Here is a 20,555-nt window from a genome sequence, read left to right as displayed (position 1 = left end):
TATACTTGTCTCTCCTTCCTCTCCAGAATGTGCAGTTTCTGGCACCCCTTTGGTGCCCAGCTCAGAGGAGGGGCTCTGTAAATGTTTGATGAACTCTATGGTAGTGGGCTGTCTTCAGAAGGGAGCCTCTTATTTCTGGACCCTAATTTCCTCACAAGTGACCTTGGAAGTTCTCAGCCCCAAGGGCTTCCCTGGTTGGCTCCTGTGAGTTCTCCCTAGCATGCAAGAGGGAGGCCTTTTAGAACCTAGTGTCACCAAGATTCCAACCCTAAATGCTTCAGTTTTCTCTCAGACCCACTGGTGACTCCATGACTGCTGTCAGTCAGGTCCCATAAGAAACCCCTGTGGAAGGAGGAGCTGAGAGGGGTTCGAGAGTGTGGGGAGAGAGGGGACAGTAGAGAGAAGCAGGAAAGGAAGACGTGGGCACAAGAATACATATGTTCAGGTAAAGAATAAATCCCTTAATTATGAAATAAGGTTGTGCTTCTGTTCCTGAAAATGATCCCTCTTCTGGGTCCTGGGTACACCTCCTCACTGATTGGTGTCTTCCAGGGCTCCTTGGAGCCGGTGATATACTAATGGTATGTTTGGGATCTTCAGGAGGGACATAGGGAGTGCGTGTGAATCTAGTGGATCTGATCACAAGGAACTACGGGTGCACAGGCTGAGCCATGGAAAAGGAAATGCATGAAAACCCAGGTCCCAGGTTGTGAACTCAAATGCCCGCAGAGGCTGGGGCGGGGGGAGTGGACACGAGGGAGGCGGGCTGAGAGCCCCCTGTAATGGAGGTAGCAGCTGCTTGGCTCCAGCTGGTGACTGCCATGTGGGCATGGAGCCCCTGTCTGACCAGATCCACCAAAGAGTCTCAAAAGATACTGGAAATCTGGGGTTTTGGGTGAAATCTTCTGAGATGCTGGATGTTGGTAACTTACTGTAAAACCTGAACGACTTTACAGACCAAATACAACATATCAGCAGGTTAAACCTCAAGTCCAAGTTCAGGAAATGTTAGTGATGGAAGGGGCCTCAGAAATCATCTCTCCAGCCCCCTGATTTTCCAGAAGGGGAGACCAAGGTCCTGAGAGGGGCTGGCTTGCTCAAGTCCGGCAATGAGTGAGTGGCTCAGCTGGAATTTGAATGCAGGTCAACAGACAGCCCAAATAAGCTGGCTGCACAATACCACACTCAAGGGGATTCAAATCTGAGGGCCAAGGGTGGGGGATTGGCAGGACTTTGGACCAATGCTGACCATTTCTAGAAGCCCCCTGTCCTGTATGCTTCACCTCTGGGGGTGAAGTTGAGCATAGGCACCAGCGGGAGGTGAGCTGGGCACCAGCCAGATGATGTTCTTAAATAAAGCCTTGGCATGACTCTCCCAATCAGGAGACACTAGTTCCAAAAATGAGAATTTTCAGAGGCGCAACTATAATAGGAATGGAAACTTATTCCTCCTAATTACATAATTGCATAATTATGCAGTATTAAAATTATGTAAGCTGAACTTGGAGGCTTAAAACCTGGCCTGGATTTTCCTCATCACCTGGGGGCTCCCATGTGGCCTGGGAGAGGAGGATGAGATGGAGGGTCTGTGCTGACCAAAGAGAAGGCACGTAGGGCTGGGAAGATCTAGGGCTGCTTCATCTCTGCTTCCTACAGAATGGAGAGTCAGAGGCAAAGCTTCTAGTACCCTCTTTCTGGGCAGAAAATCAGTCTAAATATCAAGCTGTTCTCTGTTCTAAGAAGGAAGCAAAGGACACTCAGCATCACCTAGGCCTTCTTAGCTCCAGGGGTCAAGCCCAGGACTTGACTTGGCCTTTCTGAAGCCGCGACATGGGAGACACTTGGATCTGAGATTTTCACTCCTTCTCCAAGCGTACCCTCCCTCAGCTCTCAAACCTAAGATTCCTTTCATACTTGCTCCATGGGCAAGTTCTAGCTATAGTCCACTTCCCTCTCTTGCCTTGAAGAACCGAAGACACTTATCACTTGTGAGGAGGATTTCACAGCTAGAAGACTCAACCCCTCTTTGCTCATGTAGCCCAATTCCTGGGTAGGCCTGACTCTTCTCCGTCTTTCCATAGCCTCCTTCTCCATCAGCAAGATGGTAACAGGACCCCTGGGTGATTCTAACAGGCAGAGTGGGATCAACATCTCCAGGTCTGATACTTCCAGAATGCCAGATGCTGCCCCACCCTCCTCCAAGATCCAGGCCACCTGAGTAGGTTAGGACAGAGAGGTCAACTGTTAACCTCTGCTGACCACAGAGAACCACAGTTGGCTTTGGGGACAGTCAGGTTTTTTTTTTTTTTTAAATCTCTGTTTCCCAGTGGCTCTGATGTGTCACATCCTTGGTAACATTATATGGAATCAGAGGGCTTTTTTTTTCTATTTATTCCATCTTTTTTTTTTTTTTTTTTTAAATCTGAGCAGCAACAGGGGGCCTGATAGAGAAAGTAAAGGAATTAACACATTCACCCCTGTAAAGAACAAAAACATGTCCATTCTAGTCTCTTCCCCTGGGGGCTTGAGGGGGTGGCAGGATGGGACTGGTCATTATCTGGACCACCCTCATGGCAGCTGGGAAAGACAGAGCTGGTGGCTGGAGCTGCAAGGCAAGAGGTGAAGGGGAAGAATGAAGCCTGTTTATGGCATTGGGAGGCAGTTTCAGAGGAGATTGAGGGAAGGCCCAGAGGGTAGGGGAGCCTATAGCTGTCCTCTCCCAGACACCAATGGAAAAGCAAAATAAAATCAAGAACCCTAGACAAACTGTCTTTGCTGTCAAGGCCAAGCATTTGACTAAAGATGAATATAGGGGGAAAATGGATGTTTTAGGGAGCCCTCAGAAACAATGACTTCAATGGAGAAGTGTCCTGCCCTCACTTTAGATAGCACCGCTGAGAACCACTATACCAAGAAACACCCAAAGGTTGGGGGTTTTAATTTCTCTTTGTGGCTAATTAGCTTCTTTTCTTGTTAGTCACTTATGTCTACAGTTTCCAAAATATAGTTTGAACAGAGAAAAATCTGCATTCCTACTGAGTTAATTCTATAACAGCAAATATACTGTACCTCAGGTACATTTTTCTTAAATTCCCGGCGGAGTTCAATTAAATGTTTATGAGAATGTTCACTCTCCTCCTGCCGTGCAGACAGCTCGGAAGCGACGGAATTAAGCTCCTTCTGAAACAATAAAAAAAAAAAAAAAAAAGAGAGAGAGAGAGAGAGAGAGAGAGAGAAAAGAAAAAGATTTTTTCCCCCTCCTCTTCCTTTTTAATCATTGTACAAAACAGCATTCTGAACAAGTTTTCTTAACTCACAAAGCTGAGAAAAGACAGGATATTGACTCCTGGCACAAATGAATAATTTACAAAACGGGATGCAACTGAAAAAAATCCAGGACAGCTTTTTTTGCTCATCGGAAGATCAATAATCTCCCATAAAGTTGGGTGGAGTTGTTTTTTTTTTTTTTAATCTCTCCCCCACCCCCCTGCCCCACCTCTTAAATTTCCAAAAGAGTGATGGCATAAGCTTGTCAGTAACTGTAGAAAACATCTCCAAACCGTGTCAAAATAGTAAAGTGCGGCATATTGTATGGGCATATTATAGTGTAAGAAAGTGCTGTCGACAGCTTTCATATATCAGAGGTGGGAACTGTTCCAACTATGACTTACTTACACTTAAGGGTTCATAAATACGCCTTTTAAGATATAGATGGCTTTTTAATTTCAGTAGATTTTGGAAAAATGAAGGTGCCAATAAGAAGCAAGCTGACCTTTTGTGTATCCTGTAGTAAATCATTTAAGGTTCACTTCAAGTATAAGAAATATTTCACTGAAGACTCCTGGATTCAGAAGAAATGGTTTGGAAGGTACCTTGCTTGCTTATGTGCAATGAAAGCGCCAGACCAGGTTTTTACAGGACGTACCATTGAGGGGAAAAAAGAGAGTGAGGGATGGAAGGGGGGGCCCCTCCAGCTTACACACATTACAGACAGGGTCTGCTGGTTGTACATGTATATTTGATCACCCCTCTCTCAGCTTTCTTCGCTTTAATGGTGGCAGTCTCACAAGGGGAGTACAATTCACCATGAGTTGTGATGGGTTTCATTTGCATAATTCAAGAAATGCTCTGTTTATGTGGTCTGCTGCTTTCTTGCACCATCCCGAGATGGGCTTTTTTTCTGGACCATAACTCGAGGAGCATTTCTGTATATATCACCCGATTATATTTGCAGCAATCAAGCCCCATAATTTCCTAAATCCGGTGATGCAATAAATTTCTGCAATCAGATTTATTAAAAACACACACGCAGATGCAAGAGTGTATTTCTAGGGTGAACTCTTTAATCTAACATATGTATGATGAGGCCCGGCACCATGTTGAAAGACCCCATTTGTCATCGCTAATACGCATTCATCTTGCACACACAATGAAACACTTTTACCATTAGATAATGAAATAAAAGTACTATTAACCCGCAGCAAATCCTTTTCCCTGTAAGAGAGAAATGCATGGTAATTGTCTTATATCATGTCTGAGTCGGTAAATCTGCTCTATAGCAGTTTGCCATAGCACCATAAACCTCATACCCATCAGAGGCTGGAGAGCCTACCCCAAGCTCAGCATAAGTGTCTCTGCCTATGGTGCCTTAGGAAGAATTTGACAAGGGAATTTCTATTTCTGGAGAAATGTCTAACCTCTTTGGAGAACCACAGGACTAGGAGAGAGAAGGTCAAGGCATAAAAGTAGCAATTAAAATAGAGGGGCAAGGGAATCAGAAATGTGGTGCTCTCCAAGGTGCTGACGTCAATTCTATGGCACAGCACTAGATAAACCAACCTGAAGATGCAGGCATTTCCAGAACAAATGCTCCATGGAATTTTAAGCCAGGTGAAGAAGAAGGTATCATTAGAGAGGAGAAACAGAAACAGTTTTTGACAGTCCACCAAAGTGACAGAAGAAAAAAGGGAGACTTCTGATTTATCATCATTAAAAAATAATCATAGTTTCCAATAAAGAAACTACAATCAACCACAACCAAAGTATTGAGTAACTAGGGAGAGGTCTGCAGCAAAAGGACTGATCAAAGGTAGACAAAAATCAACCAAGTGGTGCAGCCAGCTGGACAGAACCTCACTTGGCAGGAGAGAAGGAACTGGAATGTCAATGGTCAATGTGAGTTGTGATAAAATGCTCACAGATTTCCTTAGTTTTTCTCATCTGTCTTGGAGACAAAGATGTGATTTTTACATTGCTGCAGAACAAGCAGAACTGGGACTTGGGTTGACGTCACTTGGTTTTGGATTATCATGTATCTGACATTATGTTCTAATCTCTGGGACACTGGCCCTCCCCACACCACAGCAACCAATATACCTGGCTGGTATTGGACTTGGACTCCTCAGGTAAAACATCAAACCCAGGCCCTGAGAGGAAATTTCACAGCAGGATAAGTCCAGACTTGATGTGTTGTACCAGACAATTATGCTGTATGACTACACTGGGTCCCTTCACCAGAACCTCCCAGGCTGCTGGTGGGTATAAATCTGCTGCAGACACAGCAGAAGCAACACCAGGCCAGGGAATGTCAGCAGACCCCCAGCCCCAAGCCTACTGTAAGCCCAGCTCATGGTGTCTTTCCCATTGAGCCATAGAAGAGCAAACAATGTCCATGTTCTTCTCAACTTTGCCTACTTCTAATGCTCATCCTTCAACCCTGAATTCTTGCCACATATCTATGGTCAGCTCACTAACAACATCATCAATAACAATAATAGTAAATAATAATAGTAATTACCATTCCTTGGGTGCTTAGATGTATCGGGCATCATGCTAAGCTCCTTACATACCTCATCTCATGTAACAAACACATTAATGTGTCTGTTAGGTGATTCACGAAGGGACTAAGAAATAAATTACAGTCAATTCTAATAATTCAGGTGTGGATTATCCCCTTGGTGGATAGTAAAGGCAAAATTGTAATGCCCGGCTCTTCGTAGGACTTCTGCTCCACTTTCCCACTAGCTGGGGGATGTTCAGGGAGCTTGTTTTAAATGCTATAATTGTATAAACCATCAAGCACAGTACCGAGTGTTCAATAAATGTTGGCTTATATTATTGTTATTTAGATAAACTGAGAGCTCAGAAAACATCTCAGGTCTCATCATTAGATCAGTGATTCTAAGAGTTCTGGATTTCACAGGTCAATAAAAATATCGAAAGAAAGAAAGAAAGAGAAAGGAAGGAAGGAAGGAAGGAAGGAAGGAAGGAAGAAAGAAAGAAAGAAAGAAAGAAAGAAAGAAAGAAAGAAAGAAAGAAAGAAAGAAAGAAAGAAAGAAAGAAAGAAAGAAAAAGAAAGAAAGAAAAAGAAAGAAAAAGGAAGACCAACAGAGTATGGCCAAGTTTTACTGCATCAAAGAAAAACATTAAAAACTACTCCCTCTCACCCTAAAAGATAGGGTATTTGAACATTAACAAAGCAAGAGGGCCAAACAACAGAATCAACAAGAGTCTTTTAAAATAAATACACTGGGGGCGCCTGGGTGGCTCAGATGGTTAAGCGTCTGCCTTCGGCTCAGGTCATGATCCCAGGGTCCTGGGATCGAGTCCCGCATCGGGCTCCCTGCTCCTTGGGAGTCTGCTTCTCCCTCTGCCTCTCTCTCTCTCTGTCTCTCATGAATAAATAAATAAAATCTTTAAAAAAAATAAAAAAAATAAAAAAAAATAAAATAAATACACTGGGGTGCCTGGGTGGCTCAGTCAGTTGGGTGTCTGACTCTTGATTTCAGCTCAGGTCTTGATCTTAGAGTTGTGAGTTCAGGCCCAGCGTTGGGTTCCATGCTGGGCATGGGGCCTACTTAAGAAAATAAAAAATAAAAAAATAAAAACACTTAAAATAAAAAAGGTCCCAGCACTATCTTTATTTTGAAGGAATGGAAAAAACTCTCATAAACATAAACCAGTACTGTTCTGAAGCTGAGTTTTAGAAGCGGAGTTTTAGAAATGAGTGTCTGAGCCACTACACACATATATAGCTAGCAGGGCCCTCCTTTGATGATCAAGCAGAACTCGGATCCTCTCCCACCCTGGCCCTCAGCCCCCAGCCCTAGGGGAGCCATGATTAACACAGCCCCAGACTTTGGACCAGGCCCAGGCCGGGAGGAGACTCATCTGATTAACCTACCATCAGCAGCAGACAGACAGCCCGGAGCCCAGCGCAGACCATTCAAATAATGATCATCATAAACAGCCCATTTGCAACTAAAAAGAAATAATTTTAATGAGCTTGAAGCAGATGATGGATGCAGCTGAGGCTTGGGCCAATGCACAGAGAAAAAGGAAGCTGGGACTGAGCTGCACCCAGGACCAGGAACAGCAGGAAGAAGCTGGGGTGGGATGGAAGGCTCTTCTGGGGAAGATGGGATCTACAGCTCTGCTGCTTCCCCACCATAAGTGCCCACTGCCCAGCGAGTGCCCCTAGCTTTGAGAGGGTCTGCCATCAGTGTGCTGGGAAACCTTGAGACTTAGACCTCCAAAGCACTCAGAGTCCCAGAATGTATGAACCAGAAGGAAACTTTGGGGTTGTCCAGTCCATCATTGTCCAAACTTCAACCACACACACCCCTGTGGCATGTGTTTTGCCATATTGATATTCCACATGAATCACTATATAATATTTATCTTCAAATTGACTATTTCTTTTTGATTGAGACATGTATAGCTTTAAGTTCAACTTTAAGACTGAATTTTTATACCCTTGCAACCACTGCCTAGATCAAGATATAGAATGTTCATGTTCCTAGCACCTTAGAAGGCTCCCTTGTGCCTCCTTGTGAGTACATCCTAAAGGTAGCCATTATTCTGACCCTAGCATCATAGATTAAGCTTGCCTATTCTTGACCTTTGTAATAAACCTCCCCCCTTCTTTTTAGCCTAAATAAGTACATTTGGAAAGGACACTTTTTTTTTTTAATCACTAGAGAATCCTAGGTCATAAACAGATGGCAGCCATTGAAATAAACTACAATGGAAACAAAGCATTGTTATTTGTCTTTGTTATACAAGGAGGTTGGTTACCAAATGCTAGAGAGATGTTAAAGGTAGTGTAGCACCAGACAGACTTTCTTCTTGTTTGAAGGAGAAGGAATGGAAGAGTACTGAAAAAGAATAAGTATTCCTCCTAACATGAGTCAATCCTTCTAAAGCCAGGTCTATTAACTGCTTACAATTGTCTCATGTCCAGCAGTCAGTGTATGTCCCACACTTCAAAATTAACTGAATCTGATTCTGCCATTTTACAGATGAGGAAACTGAAAACACAGACAGCTTAGACTACCTGCTCAAGTCACACAGCTGTTCCAGAGGTTGGATTTCCTCAAGGAGAAGGGTGGGTCTTAGGTGGGGAAGGAAAACTGTTGGTCATCTCCAGGGAGGCAGGTTGAACATTCTCAGTTAAACTGTCTGTCCCAAGCAGGGGGGAAGGGGAATCTTACAAGAACACTTGCTTTTGAAATTTAACATGTGATCCTAAAGTGTCAACTACGTACAAAACTTTGGGCTGGATGCTATGTTCTCACAGGAGAAACACATAAGACACAACCTGAGCTGTGTATATGTATGTCAGTTCCCCCATCATATTCGCACACTCTTCTCAGCTCCAAAGACAACCCCACTTTTGGGGGACTCAGACATGTCCCCCCAAAACCAATTCCGAGAAGACACCTTCTAAAAAGAATGCAGTTACTGTTGGGGATCAGGGCTTAAGGAACTGAGGACCTCAGGTGTTACTGGGTCCCTGTCAGCCCCTCCCATCTTCTCCTCTCCTTTCCTTTCCAGCCAGACAATTCCTTGCAGGAATCCAAATGCACCAGGGTCGTCCAACTGCATGGCTCCACAGACTTCATTCCCTCAGCGCGGATGATTTCATTCTTTCTTTGTGACTGATCTTATCCTTTTGTCTCAGCTTAATGTCCCCTCTTCCAGGAAGGCTTCATAGACCTTCCCTTCCAAGTCCAGGCATCTCCTTTGTGCTCCTGCTAATCTTTTCCGATATTTGTTTGCCTTATCAGGAACTATATGATAAAACATTATCAGATTTTATTTTTTAAAGCCCTAGAACTTTGTCTTCAAATGAAATCTTACACAGGAAAAAGTTCTCTATAGACAATGAGAGCTCATAGCTAACATTTCTGAGTTCCTATTAGTATATTTATGCTAATATTTATGGAGTGTACTAAGTACTGTATGTACATTATCTCCTATAAGGATATGTGGCTGAAGTGATGGTTGAGATTCTAGTCCACGCCTGGAAAACCAGGATGAGCAGTCACCAACTTCCCCAAACACACACATGGAACTCTGCTTTCTCTTTACTGTAGGGAGGTCCAACCAGAGATGTTGGATCCTCATCCATCCATTCACCTGTCCGTCCATCCAGCCATGATCTCCAGTGTGCTAGGCATTAGATAAGGGGAAGGGCAATAATGAATCAGATATAGCTTGTATCCTCTAAGAGCTCAGAAACCAAGGTAGACAAGCAAGGGCATAAATAATTCTGGTAAAAGGGGACAAAGGCCAGCATGTTGAGACACCATCTCCAGTGCAAGCTTGGAGGAGTGAAACCCTAATATATCTCCTGTCTTGCCTCTGAGGGGTTATGGAAATTGATGGGGCAAGGGAGAGGTAGAGTTTTACCTACCTCTTCTAATGTAATCACTGTGTGGTTCCCAACTTGGGCAGGGACTGCCCAGTACCCAGTAAGGTGTTACCTAGGATGGAAGCCCTTTATCCCACATCCATCCAATCACCCATCCATTTATCCACTCATCCATCCATAATCCATCTATGTAATCATCCATCCATCCATCCATCCATCCATCCACCCATCCACCCCCATCCAATCATCCCTCCAATTAATTACTGAGCCACAATTCTGTGCCAGGTACAGATATACAGAAACCAGCCAACACAGTCCCCGTCCTGAAGAGTTCACAATGCAGTGGAGAAGACAGGTTGATTCCACCACTGTGTGCCTACTAAATACAGTATGAGAAGTATGAAGAAAGTACAATGGGAACACAGAGAGCAAGGTGACTTCCTGTGACTGGGGGGGGAAGGGTCACCAAGATGGGAGTATTTGACCTGGGTCCAGAAGAACGTGTTTGTCAGAAGCTAAGCATCCCAGGTAGAGGGAATGGGATTATTGCAATAACCTCTACTGGTCCCTATTCCTGTCTTTGGTTTTTTGTTTTTTCTTGTTTTGTTTTTTTCTTAAGATTTTATTTATTTATTTGACAGGGAGAGAGAGAGAGAGCACAAGCAGGGGGAGCAGCAGAGGGAGAGGGAGAAGCAGGCTCCTCACTGAGCAAGGAGCCAGACTCGGGGCTTGATCCCAGGACTCTGGGATCATGACCTGAGCCGAAGGCAGCCGCTTAACCAACTGAGCCACCCAGGCGCCCCGTCTTTGGTTTTATTCTCCTTAACATGTATCACTGTGTACTTCACTTACTTATTTTATTTGTAACAATGAAAACTCCATGAGAACAAGACAGATTTTGGTCCTTTCTTCCTTATTATACAGTCACTGCCTAGAACAGTTGCTGATACATAGTATGCACTCCAGAAATGTGTGTTGGTCAAATGAATGAATGAAAGAATGCTATGTGTCAGAAGCTCTGAAAGAGCCTGGTCTGTCTGGGAAACAATGATATAATTTAGAGCCCACAGACCTGCATCCAAATTCTGGCTTTGACACTTCACTAGCAGTATGACCTTGGACAAATGACTCAAACTTAGTTTCTGTGTCTGTAAAATGGGGGTAACAATTTGTGCCCATAGGTTTATTATAAAGATCCCCTGAGAATCAGATTGCAAGTAGGTAAAGTGAAGGGCACAATGTTTAGGATCTTCAGTGTTCACACTCTCCAATGAAATGTCAATCCCTTAGGGTGGGGACTGTGCCTGTCTCATTCACAGCTGTAGCCAGGGGTTCTAGCTCAGTGCCAAGTGCATAGTAGGCACTCAATAAACATTTGTGAATGAATGACTGTTAGCAGATATAAGCATGAGAAGTCCTTTGTGGCAGCAGCAAGTTGGGACCCTCTCTGTGCACGCCAAATGTCTCATTCTGCATCTCCGGTCCCATAGAGCCATTCAGGGCTTGTCCATCAGAATCTCAGGCAAACACTGAGTAGCAGGGTTTCAGGGGATGCTGTGGGTCATGGTGGGAGTGACACCTGCAGAAGGGCCTCAGAGCCCAGCTCCAAGGGAGGGTGCAGGATGACCTGGGGTGGAGGGCACATGTCGGCCTGCCATGAACAAGGAGACAAGATGGATGGCTCCGCAGCCTGCCGAGATGGATAACTGAGCCGCAGCTGAGAGACAGCCCAGTTACCAGAGCCATCCATCACTCCCTGCACCGTATGTAAATTTCAGATGCCAAGATGTATCGGGCCAATTATCTGAGGCTGGGGCAAGGGGTGGTGCCTAAGAGAAAGAGTTCCCTGCCAAGCTAGCTTTACTGCATTCCATCAGCTGGGCTGGGGGTGATAGACAGTTCATATTCGGGTCAAAGAGCCTGTTAAGGGGAACGTGGCCAAACCTCGAGGCCTGGGTGTGTGGGTGAGGCTGCCAACACTTCTTAGCAAACTCCCAGTGCAGTGATAACAATAATATAATAACTGCCCCATAGAAGGCTTACTATACATATACTAGGTCCATGCTAACTGGCACACAAAAGTTCATTTAATTCTCCCAACAGTGCTCAATAGTTCTCTATAGACAATAAGAGCTCATAGCTAACATTTCTGAGTTCCTATTAGTATATTTATGCTAATATTTATGGAGTGTACTAAGTACTGTATGTACATTATCTCCTATAAGGATATGTGGCTGAAGTGATGGTTGAGATTCTAGTCCACGCCTGGAAAACCAGGATGAGCAGTCACCAACTTCCCCAAACACACACATGGAACTCTGCTTTCTCTTTACTGTAGGGAGGTCCAACCAGAGATGTTGGATCCTCATCCATCCATTCACCTGTCCGTCCATCCAGCCATGATCTCCAGTGTGCTAGGCATTAGATAAGGGGAAGGGCAATAATGAATAAGATATAGCCTGTATCCTCTAAGAGCTCAGAAACCAAGGTAGACAAGCAAGGGCATAAATAATTCTGGTAAAAGGGGACAAAGGCCAGCATGTTGAGACACCATCTCCAGTGCACGCTTGGAGGAGTGAAACCCTAATATATCTCCTGTCTTGCCTCTGAGGGGTTATGGAAACGCAGTGGATTCTCTAGAAACATCTGTTGGGGGAGCAAATGAATGGTCTGTGATGCAGGTGCCATTTCACACATAGTACCTGCAGAGAGACACATAGTGCCTGCAGAGAGACACATAGTACCTGCAGAGAGACACATAGTGCCTGCAGAGAGACACATAGTGCCTGCAGAGAGACAAAGCCAAGGTCACATGGCTGGGAAGTGGTATCATGGGGACTTGAACTTATGTCTTTCTGGATTCTTTCCTCCAAATATTGACAGGGCAAACTCTCCCTGACCTGTCTGTCCTCGACAAGGACTCACGTGGTCTAAAGACCAGGAACATGGCTGGGCCTCTCTCTGTCCATCTGTCTGTCAGTCCATCCATCCATCCATCCATCCATCCCCTTATACTCATTCACTCAACTATTATTTAAGCACCTACAATATTGTCTAGAACAAGCCAGACACAGATCCTGCCCTCATGGAGCAATGGGTCACAAAGGGAACACAGACAATTACAACTGTAGTCCATCAGGCCCTCCTAGCAGCCCTCACAGCTCTGGCTTCTAGAAAATCCAGGTGGCAATTTGATTCTCATTGGAGGCAGCCCAAGAACTGACATTTGGCAGGCAGAGTGGGTTCAAGTTCAGACATTCTTGCTTACTGGCTCTGTGAGCTTGGGCAGAACCCTGGCCTCTCTGCCTCTAAGGTTCACCGCTATTAAATGGACTCATGGCATCCACTCCCTCTTGGTGGTATAGGCAGGACGAAAGGCCTGTGGCTGGCAGGGGGTCCAGGCTGCAGGAAGTGTCTGGAAGGGCTGGGTGCTCAGGGGCCTCAGGTGTTGCTTGGGCTGGAGCCAATGCCAACCCTAAGGCTCAAAGGGAGTGGCAACTTTCTATGCCCTGGTGTTGGGCTGAGGTCCAGGGCTGTGGTGGGGACACTGTTCTCATCAGCAAATCCTATCAGCTTGATCTAACCATTTCTCATTCTGTCTACTGCTGCCACCCTGGGCCCGGCCACTATCATCGCCTGCCTCCTCCCTGGGCTCCCTGCTGCCACCCTCAGTCCCTTCCTCATCCAGCAGCCACAGGGATGCTGTTAAACCTAAGTCACATCCTGTCCCTCCTCTGCTCAAAACTCTTCCATGGCTCCCACTGACTGGGAGCCAAGACCAAAGTACTCACCAAAACATCATGGTTCCACGTGATCTCTAGCCCCACTTCCTGCTACTTCTGCTTTGCTCAAGCTCCTCTAGCCACATGGGATCCTTGCAGGCTCTTGAACACATCAAGCACATTCCCACTACAGGGTCTTTGCACTGGCTGTTCCTTCTGCCCCAAATGCTGTTTTTTCAGAATTCCACATGGATCTTTCCTTTGTCTCCTCTGGTCTGGGCTCTTACATCACCTTCTCACAGAGGCCTGTCTCACCATCCTTTTCAAAATAGCAAGCACCTCCTTCCTACTTTACCTGTCCTTCTCTCTGCTTATTTTTCTTCATGGCACTTGTTATAGACACATTTATGTAGTTACTTCTCTTATTTGTTTATTGTCTGTTTCCACTGCCTAGCCCCCTCCAATGTCAGCTCCAGAAGGACACAATCTTTGTCTGTTTGGGTCACTGATGTATCCCCAATGCTCGGCTCATAGTTGGTGCTCAATACTCGTTGAATAAATTAATGTATAAATAAATGAATGAAAGATAGGCTGGCCAACTCTGGGCCCCAACCCTCTTCCCCCTGTAGTTGCCCCCCACTCAGTGCCTTGCCCCACCTTCAGGGCCCTACCACATCCCTAAACATTAGGCAGGAAAAGAAGCCAGCTCTTGCAGCAGGCAGGACCTGGAGGTGGCTGTCCTTAAGAGAGGATGCCAATCAAACACCTAATTATCTTGCCACGAACCGGGAGCCACATCTGATCACTTCCTCCTGCCCTTGATTGCTGCTTTATATTCCGGGGTTCTCAGAATGTAAAACCTCACAGCACCAGGAAAATAAAGTAGTCCTCACTCTGGCGGGTGTCAGGTGAGGAGTCAGTGACCCTTAGTGCCCCTCTCGTAGGGCTAACACATCTGGTCCAGCTGGGCGAGCTGGTCGGGTAGCTGCTCTATTAAGAAGGGGGAATCACATCAAACAATCATTCATTCACTCATTCATTTAATCAAGTGTTTACTAAGCACCTACTATGTGCCATGCACTTGCTAGGGGCCACAGTGGTGGTGACTCATCACATCACAGGAACCAAGCGCTTACTATGTGGTGTCACTTTTCATGTCTTGGTTCGTCTTGTCTCCTACAGCCGAGGAAAACAAGTCTTAAAGAGATGATGTCACTCATCACAGTCAGGCAAAAGCAAAAAGTCAGGTCTCGAACCTGAAACTCTCTTCTCCAAAACAGGGCAACACCTCTAAAGTTTGTGACGTTTTCAACATCTTTTCTCAAATTCAATTTTCTGAGCAGCCTCTCTTTCGAAGTAGGGGTGTACTGGGTTTAAGAAGGTCTGTGGGTGGGGTGCCTGGGTGGCTCAGTCGTTAAGCATCTGCCTTCGGCTCAGGTCATAATCCCAGGGTCCTGGGATCGAGCCCTGCATCAGGCTCCCTGCTCGGTGGGAAGCCTGCTTCTCCCTCTCCCGCTCCCCCTGCTTGTGTTCCCTCTCTTGCTGTGTGTCTCTCTCTCAAAAATCTTAAAAAAAAAAAAAAAAAGAGGGTCTGTGGGCCCCTCAGAAAGCTCTGGAAAAAATTCACTGATGTACAGGGCTAAGATGATGACAGGTGTACAATCCAGGTGGAGAAGGAAGCATTTATGGAGAGCCTGCTGTGTGTTGGGTGGGGTTTTTGGAGCCTCGAGTAGCTCAGTGGTGGAAGACGACAGGCACACAAAAGTATGGGCATCCTAAGGGACATGCGCAGGGAGAAAGCTGTAGCTAACAGAACATGGGTGCTGGCATCTGGGGGAAGGCACCTGAGGAGGAAGACGCATGGGCCAGTGTACGGAGGGAGGAAAACCCAGGCTGTGCTGGGGAGTGGCTGACCCCCTGGAAGCATGTTAGAAACTCATGGGGATTAGGGTCAGAAAGCCATGAGATTAAGGCAAAAGCAATTGGGAGCCAAAGAAAACTTCAAGCAGAGAAGGGCACTTGCTTCAGGCAACTCTGGAAGCCATAATGGTAGGAGAATGAGCCTGGAGGCCGGGACAGCAGACACACCAACTCCTGCCACCTGCCAGGTAGGTGAGGGTCAGTGGGGGCAGCAGGTAGGAGAAAAGGGATGAGTTTTCAGGACTTACTGGATAGGAACTGATGCCACTCAGCAACGGGGAGTTTGAAGGTAAGATAGAGGGAGAGGGCCCTCAAACGGGGGCAGCTGGTCACACGCGATTCACACCAGGGATCCTCAGGCTCTGCACTGGCTTGTCCCTTAATTTGCTGTTGACTTTGGCAAGTGCCAGGCTTCCCACTGCCCCACTGTTTCGTTGGCTAAATAAAGGCAACGTATCTCGAGGGCTTACTGGGAGGATCTGAAGAAATTTATAGATGCAATTTCTTCCTAAATAATGGGAGGCATTAGTGTTAATAAATGTCTGGTGGAGTCTAGTTTTGTAAGTGTGAAGATGGAAACATTTTCAAAGAAAAATATCTTGTAGGGGTGATAAGGGGGAAGAGGGAGCCAGAGTTCAAAGTAAATGCCGCCCCCCTCCATTCTGCGGGTGTATCTGACTCCCAGGGACATCCCTGAAGGCCAGCCCTAATTTGGCTACATTCTATGATCGCAAGGTATTTATTTAAGATGCCACCTCCAGGAAGGAGGTCCTGATTGAAGGGGGGTTGCCTAGGCAGGGTCACCTGAGGGTCCATGCAAGCCTCCTACTATTCGGATGACCCCACAACAAAATTTCCTGAGACTGCCCTGACACCTCAATAAACAACCTAACTGGCTGTTTCCTGTTCAGGGTTCCAGTCTTTTATTTTTTTTTTTTAAGATTTTATTTATTTATTTGCGAGAGAGAACGAGAGGCAGAGAGCATGACAGGGAGGAGGGTCAGAGGGAGAAGCAGACTCCCTGCAGAGCAGGGAGCCCGATGCGGGACTCGATCCCGGGACTCCAGGACCATGACCCGAGCCGAAGGCAGTCGCTTAACCGACTGAGCCACCCAGGTGCCCCCAGGGTTCCAGTCTTATGTCAACACCAAGCACTGTTGGGTACTAACACACAATTCTTCCACTTCCAGAATGGAGAGAACAAAAGGGGGTGGAAGAGGAAGAGGAAAAACAACTTTTTGGGGGAATCAACATCTCTTCTTATCTACCTATAGTTTATGAAAAAGTTTATTATCAACATTCATGTGAAATTCCCACCAAGCTGACTTTAATTACCTGAAACTTACTGGGGGCCCCTGACTGCCTTCCTGGTGCTCTCAGCAAAGAGATGGACAGAGATGCCCACACGAGGCAGTCACTGATCTGATGGGGAAAGTTCCAAGATGAAACTCAGACCCTCACTGCAAGATGGGGTGTCCTGCTCTCTCCCCAAAACACAAAAGCCATTTTCCAAGATGACGACACTGCTAAGACCCTTCCCTCCAAATATTCCCTCCCCATACCAGAGAAGACTTTTATCTCTGTACTTTCAGGCATAACAGAATTTCCCCCTACCAACAGACACACAGTCTGTACAGAATTGGGTTTTTACTGTATTAATTGACTAAGAGGAAACTCAAGAATGACAGAATGGCCCGACCTAGACTAGGGACTTGTGGACATCCTTTCCCTTCTAGGAAGAAGGGTTATGGGTATGCTCATATTGTCTACTTTCTTTTTCTAGAGCCTAGAGAGGCCCAGGACACAGGACACACATTTTCCAAGCATTGGGCCTAGATGAAGACTTAGGAGTGGGCTGGGTTTGTATCCTGATTCTGCTGTCACTACCTGGGAAAGCCTAATGCCTGAGCCTCAACTTCCTGATCTGTAAAATGCGGATGCTGCTGCTTCGTGAGCATCATTTGAGCTGGAGGGATGGGGGATGGACATCAAGCCGAGCTACCTAGAAGTAAGTACCAAGGAGCAGGGTAGAGCCCTGGGCTTGCAGCAGCCATGCAGCTCTGGGTTTGAATCTTGCCTGCTGCACTTGCTAGCTCTGACCTGGCAAGTCACTGCCCCTCTCTGAGCCTCAGTTTCCCCACCTGTAGCATGAGGATAATAAAAATACTGAATGAATCCCAGCCAAATATCTTAAATATCTCTAACTTGTCCAGAAATAATAACCGCCCCCAACTGCCGCCTTCGTCCAAGCTGCCACCATCCCTCGCCTGGACTATTTCTGGGGCCTCCTTCCTTCTCTCCCTGCTCTCACCCTTACCTGCTACAGTCCCATTTCCATGTAGCAGCTGCAGTGAGCTGTTCAAAATGTGAATCAGTTCTTGTCTCTCCCTGGCTTGAAACTCTTCCATAATTTATTTGCGATGGGCTTAGATTAGAATCCAGACTCTCCTCACTGGGGCCTACACGATCCAGCCAATGCTCAAGGCTCTGGCTTTAATGTGTGTGTGTGTGGGGGGGCATCTCTCTCCAACTCTAGGCACTTTGAGTTTTCCAATGCACCAGACTCTCCCCCACCTCAGGCATTTGCAAAAGCCTTTATCTGCCATCCCTTCCCCTCCCCCCAACTCCTGTACCTTGTCAGTGGGATCCTCCCTGCCCCTACTCCCCCAAATTTTAAAGGAGATCTACCCCTTCCTTGCTCCTTTTTCACACAGTATTCATCATCTTCTGCAAGGATAAGCTTATTTGCATATTTCATCGTCAGCCTCCTCTCCGAGACTAAAAGCTCCAGGAGGACAGGGACTTGGTCTGATTTGTTCTCTGTATTCCTGGCACCTAGGCCTGTGCCTGGCATACAGCAAAGCTTAATGGACATTTCTTTCTTTCTTTTAAAGATTTTATTTTTAAGTAATCTCTACACCCAATGTGGTGCTCAAACCCATAATCCAAAGACCAAGAGTTGCATGCATGCTCTACCGACTGAGCCAGCCAGGTGCCCCTAGATGTTTCTATTTCCTTCCTTCCTTCCTTCCTTCCTTCCTTCCTTCCTTCCTTCCTCCCTCCCTCCCTCCTTCCCTCCCTCCCTCTCTTTTTCTTTCCTTCCTTCCTTCCTTCCTTCCTTCCTTCCTTCCTTCCTTCCTTCCTTCCTTCCTTTCTTTTTAAAGATTTATTTAATTTTAGAGAGAGAGCGAGAACATCAGCATGAGCAGGGGAGAGGCAGAGGGAAAGAATCCCAAACAGATTCTGTTCTGAGCACAGAGCCTGACTCAGGGCTTGATCTCACCACCCCAAGACCATAACCTGAGCTGAAATCAAGAGTCTGGATGCTTAACCAACTGAGCCACCCAGGTGCCCTGCCCCTAGACATTTCTTGAATGAGCATTTGCCTCACTGAGTTTCCTGGTGCTTCAAATGCATATAACACATAAGAAAGGGCTCTGATAACTACAAAATGTTTCACACAAATAAAACAAAAATAACAATTCCATAAGAATGAAAAGAACTTACTTTGGGGCCTAGAGGCAGGAAAGGAAGAGCAAGAAGAATTAGGAGGAAGAGGCAAAGAAAAGCAAGGGTGGGAGAAAATTCAGGATTGAGATGGAACTAGTGGGTTCCCCCAGACAAATCTGCGGGGCTGGTGGTAGGAGGGGGGTCTGGCCTGGCTGACCGACAAGCTCTCTCGGGTGATTCCAGACCAGCCTGCATTGCAGCGGCATTCCTGCTGAGTTGAAGCACTTGTTCCAGAATGGGAAAACCATTTCTGCCCTCACACAAAACAGGCCACTGCTGGCACCAAACCTGGTATTGTTGTCAAGCCAAACTTTCTGAAAGGGAGTGCTCTTCTTTCAGGTGCAGGGGAGCAGATTTTGCCACCCCAAGGTATGCCTATTTGGCTTACTGATTGTTTTAGGCTGATTATTGTTAAGAAACTGAAGACACAGGAGAAGCTCTGAAAACCAAGTAGAAGTTACCCTTTTGTAAGAGACATTTACACTTTTAAGGGAAATCTCCATTTGTGAGGGTGTCTCCCTTTCAGTACCAGGAAGAGGGGGAAGACTTTCAATCTCTAGAAACTGTTATCAGTGGAAAAGGCAGGAACTTAAATCTGCAAAACAAGCTCACTCTCTGGGGTGCCTGGGTGACTCAGTCGGTTGGGCATCTGCCTTCAGCTCAGGTTATGATCCCAGGGTCCTGGGATCGAGTCCCGCATCAGGCTAAAAACAAGCTTACTCTCCTTTACTGAGTCACCTCCTGTAACTGACCCCCCACCCCCACCCCTGACATCTTTTGCCTTTAGCTGAAGATGGTTTTTAAGGTGATGGCTTTGGCCATTCAGGGAGTTACTCAGCATTCCAGGGTCTTTCCCATGTATATAGGACATGTACAAGTTATTCAACTTTTGCTTTTTCTCCTGTTAATCTGTCTCATGTCAATTTGATTCTTACACCAGACAGACGAACCTTGAAGGGTAGAGAAAAATTTTTTTCTCCCCAACACAAGGAACCCTCATGTTGCTTCCATTCTGCTCACTTACAAGCCAATGGCATTCATTCATTCATTCATTCATCAAACATGCATTTGAGCACCTACTCTGTGCCAGGTTATAAGGTCACTCACTGCCTGTGTGGTACTAACAGTCTAGCACCTTAGCTTTCATGGATGAGGATGTGAAGTCAGGACTTACATGACATTTATACAGACCTGGGGGCCAGGTTGGGTAACAAAACAATAAAAACAACAATAACAGAAGCTGATGTTTTTCTGCATGTACTCAGTGACAGACACTGTGCTAGGGGATTTATATCCATTCTTCATTGAGTCTTACAATAGTCCTTCACAAGTGATGTTAATACTCCATTTTTCAGATGAGGGAACTGAAGCTCAGAGAGGACAGGTCACCAGTGCCAGGTCACAGACTTGGTTTAAAGTGACAGGGCTGGGATTTGGACCTGGGTTCTTCTGGCTCCAGAGACCATCCATGCTCTTTTCCTAACCCCATAGTATACCTTGACCTAAATCCCCAGAGCAACTTCTGGTACTTTCCTCTCCATCCTGAGGCACTGTGTACTATCTAGACATGATATTTCAAGATACATGCAGACCTATAACCCCTGAGCCCCATGCTTATCCCAGCTATCTGTGATTAAAAGAGGTGAACTCTGACATTCCTCAGAAAGATTCATCAAGGACCTAAAATCTACTGAGCAATAATCTTGAACTTCCAGAACTGCACTGTCTAACATGGTAGTCATTTGCTT

The 20,555-nt window shown here is 46.0% G+C and overlaps 1 protein-coding gene across 3 annotated transcripts in view; it reads right to left on the bottom strand.

Annotated features, from left to right (window-relative positions):
- CUX2 (cut like homeobox 2) overlaps positions 1-20,555 on the bottom strand; it is a 230,383-nt gene that overhangs the window by 96,013 nt on the left and 113,815 nt on the right. For all 3 annotated transcript variants that reach the window (XM_064578366.1, XM_064578368.1, XM_064578367.1), the window contains exon 2: positions 3,070-3,180. The gene's annotated coding sequence lies outside the window, so the exon portion shown is untranslated. The remainder of the gene's footprint in view (positions 1-3,069; positions 3,181-20,555) is intronic.

Source organism: Mirounga angustirostris, unplaced genomic scaffold (genome assembly GCF_029215605.1).
Source record: "Mirounga angustirostris isolate CCGP_5_RB_7025 unplaced genomic scaffold, mMirAng1.0.hap1 SCAF_14, whole genome shotgun sequence".
NCBI lineage: Eukaryota > Metazoa > Chordata > Mammalia > Carnivora > Phocidae > Mirounga > Mirounga angustirostris.
This window is presented reverse-complemented; position numbering and strand designations above follow the sequence as displayed.